General features: G+C 40.0%; 2 long non-coding RNA genes across 2 annotated transcripts; one reads left to right on the top strand and one right to left on the bottom strand.

Moving 5' to 3' along the window:
- Positions 1 to 548: 548 nt before the first annotated feature.
- On the top strand, positions 549 to 1,713 carry LOC147818264 (uncharacterized). The gene is made up of 3 exons (XR_015438141.1): positions 549 to 688; positions 1,334 to 1,403; positions 1,499 to 1,713. It is a non-coding gene; the product is annotated as an uncharacterized LOC147818264 (long non-coding RNA).
- Positions 1,714 to 1,940: 227 nt separating this feature from the next.
- LOC147818263 (uncharacterized) lies at positions 1,941 to 3,600 on the bottom strand. Its single transcript, XR_015438142.1, has 4 exons — positions 3,418 to 3,600; positions 2,700 to 2,814; positions 2,431 to 2,527; positions 1,941 to 2,263 (listed from the first exon to the last, which is right to left on the bottom strand). It is a non-coding gene; the product is annotated as an uncharacterized LOC147818263 (long non-coding RNA).
- Positions 3,601 to 3,696: the final 96 nt, after the last annotated feature.

Raw genomic sequence — 3,696 nt, 5'->3', positions numbered from 1 at the left:
TGATGCCGAAATATAGCAATATTTAATTATCAAACATAATTCGTAGATGTAGTATCATTAGCTGTATAGCCATTGTGTATAGCCATAACATATTCTCTCCCACCATTGCCAACTCATCACACTGCTCATTTCATTATTATTTTCATCTTTATGATTATTACACCTTGCATTTACTCTGTAGATAGTTTAGTTAATAAACTCCTTTATTTACACCCAGTTGTTGTCCTGTTGTATTCTTTTGACGTAGAGACTGGAGATCCATTGAATCGAAAAGTCATGGCTTCCGATATGAGATTGATAAATTTGGCAATGAAGTAATTCATTGTTGTCCTCCTAGAGGACTGGTGCCCCATTTCAACGAGAGTAAATCATTAAATATAGCGTTAACGCTACAATTTCAGCATGCCTGTAAACCCCTCTTTTTCAGCCCTGTTCAGAACAGGCTGTTTCTGTGTCTGTAGCTTTAAATGCAAATGAGCTGCGCCTGACCACGCCCCTCTTCGGAAGGGGCTGCCGTTTGGGCTTCTGGCACCATGCTCTAATCTAATGTTTACGGTGACCGTGACAGGCGACCTGGCGTCGGTAGCGATTTGGTTCAACCACACGACTTTTATCCAGAATCTGACCCAGAGGGAGAGGCTGCTGAAGAAGTTCAAACTCTACAACTGCAGCAGGACGTTTCTGAATGGTTGGTAACCAATTTTGTGTATTTTGACATTACATTTTCAGTTTGTTGATGAGTGCCGGCACACAGTTACTAACATGTAGCTAGGTAGCTAATGCTAACTGTTATTGTCTGTCATTACTGGGAGCTCTTTTGGTAAATAAGCACTATTGTGAATTGTGTAATGTAGTTATCTGTCATGCCTCCTTAGATATACTTTTACAGTCTGAAAATGTTTGTTGTATGTGGACTGCTACAGGTTCAATGTCAGTACTAGTCAGATATTTTAATAGATGCTGTAAATAAAAAAATGTAAAGTAAATAATTTTTCTCCATGTTTTGAGCAGAGATGCTCATCATGACATCTTCCTTTATGTAGTAAATTTATTTTGTGTATTACAATGAAAGCTGTAAATCAGCATAAACATGTCTGACAGCAACAGTAATCTTTAGTTAAAGATTAAACTGTGCAGTTTTCTACACTACACTGTTGTCAAGCTCCACATTATATGCAATAAGTGACATGTTATAAATTACCTATGTTATATGCGCTTGATATGTAGCCAAGCTTACTTCTTACCCACCTTAGCTCCACTGCCTGTCAGTGTTTTAATTTCATAAGCTTTATATTTTGGTGAATGTTACCATTTTTCTCTATATTTTGGATAGGTGCTCCTGTGGAAACTGTGCAACCATGCCCACAGAAGCTGAGAATATCTGCTGGTAGGAGATACCACAGGTAGCATTCTCACTGGACAAACTAATCACTAATTTGTTTTGATTACATTACATTAATAATAAACCATAGCATTTACCATTTGCAATTCACTGTAGGTTACCAGACGGCTATGGGAGATCGACAAAGATTTACCATGTATGGTAGACCGTCCTGGGTTGGAGCTGCTCTGCCTCAATGTGTACTCCCTCCACAATCCCTGCAACATGTACCGCGCTGACTACGGTCCTTTATGGTTGAGAGGAATACACCAGTACGTTTTGCTTCTTTGTTAAAACATAGTTTCAATCTAAATAAAAGATGTTAGGCAGTCTTGTTTTACTTCAGTGCACATTATTTTACAATGGTAATAACACACCACAAATAGAGTAACACACCCTCAAATGAATTAGTTTAGCTGATCTTTGATTTGTAAAGTTCTTCTATCAGCAGATAGTGTGCATATAATATATGAATTCAGAGGAGTCATTTCTTTAGTAACAATCAAGTATTTATTTACATCAAATGAGGCACTGTAGGATTCACTGGATCCATAAAAAAATTTGTGAGACACATCATAGATATATGTTTGCAAGACTAAATGCCCTGTCCAGTTGTTTTAGTCAGTACAGGTATCTAGCCTATAGGAGCTTTGTGAGCTGGTGCTGGGGCTTCCTTGGTCGCAGAATCTGGGTCGTCATTCCAGCCTGCGTGATCCTGCGCATCCATGCCGAGTTTCCTGACGCCACATGCCAGTACGTGGGTTTTAGACTGCCCCATGATAGAACCGGGACACAGAGCTGGATATGACCTCCTCCTTCTCCTCTCAGGCCGCTCAAACTGTGCAGGGAGGTCCTCTGGGATGGGGATGGCCAAAGCAGCTTCTGTGTTTTTTACAAAACAATGACTGAAAGTCTGTTTCTAACTACCTCCTGACATTTTCTTTACTGTATTTTGTTGTTGATGGAACTGTCATAACATTATACGTGCAATACTTAATACAATGTGTACAAAACATTTTTTTGTTGAAAAATAAAATAATATAACACACCTTTGGAAATTGGACCTTGAACAGTGGTTCTCCTTCTTTTGTTTGGGCTTGTGGTCGGTCAGCATTTTCATTGTAGTACGTGGCAGCCAGGTAGAGTCTGGAGGTACAGTAAAGAGAAAATCAAAGATGTTAATGTTGACAGAAACCTTAGCCTACACAATCTAACAAGTTCTAAGTAACCACAGCTTCATTTACCTGCACATTATTCCAAGACTGATAAATGACTGTTAGGTTTATCAAAAGTAGATGCACTTCAGATGGCTACAGACCTGTACTTCTGATGTGAGGCTGAAGAGTCTTCAAGGATAACTGTGTGCCTACAGTGGGTCAGTCAGGCATGCAACATCCCTTGTTGCAGGAAGCTGTATAGATGCACTTGATGTGCTGGCATGAACAGAGGAAACAGAGGCAGTAGTTATGGCAACAGTTGCAAGCAGTGCAAAAATGATAACAACAAATGCACTCAAATATGTGTAAATTGGGTTGTCAATAGCTTGTAAATGCTGCAAATAGCTCACTATATGTGCAAAATGCAAAAAATGTGTATTACAGACTATACCCTTGGACATATCCCCTTAACTCTGCGCTTATCTAGATATTCCCTACAGGCACTGTATCTGTAAACATGATATAAACTTTAAAACGGCCATCATAAGGCATGACTCTCACAAATAACTTTCACAGCACTAATAAACAAGCCCGGACACCTATGCTAATCACTACAGAGCCTATTTTTAGTCCGAATTTTGCCGGCTCGACTTTACAGACAGCTAAAAAGCCTTTAAAGTATAATACATTTAACAGGGTGGCTCTAATCAATGTCACACGGCGATACCAAGCAGAAGAATTACATACAATCTGTACCCCGCTATACCCGGCTGCGTGTCGACGACGCTAAACGTTAGCCACATTAGCTGCCATGCTAACAACACACGCAACAGGCTCTCGTGAACATACAGTAAAGCAACGTAAAATGGTAAAACTTACAGCTCCCAAGTTCAAAGTTGGGTCACGGACAGTCGGTACTGATCCAAGCTTTATCTTGAGACTTGTAGCAAATCCTGCATTGTACTGGCCCTTGTTGAGAAAGCAGTCCGAGGTGAAATGGTTAGCACACACGTACAACACTTTCGGAGTTGGAGCGGGTACATTTCCATCAAAAATAAAATTAATCCACCGGGTCTTCAGATCCACGGGCGTAGGGATTAAAAAAAGACTTCTGTGTTGGTTTGTGCAGCCAACAACAAAGCAACTACTGTGTTTCGC

Source organism: Seriola lalandi, unplaced genomic scaffold (genome assembly GCF_002814215.2).
Source record: "Seriola lalandi dorsalis isolate HSWRI2012SDOR001 ecotype SW California unplaced genomic scaffold, Sedor1 jcf7180002054663, whole genome shotgun sequence".
Lineage (NCBI taxonomy): Eukaryota > Metazoa > Chordata > Actinopteri > Carangiformes > Carangidae > Seriola > Seriola lalandi.
Note: the sequence above shows the minus strand (reverse complement) of the source record. Positions and strands in the feature narration are given on the sequence as shown.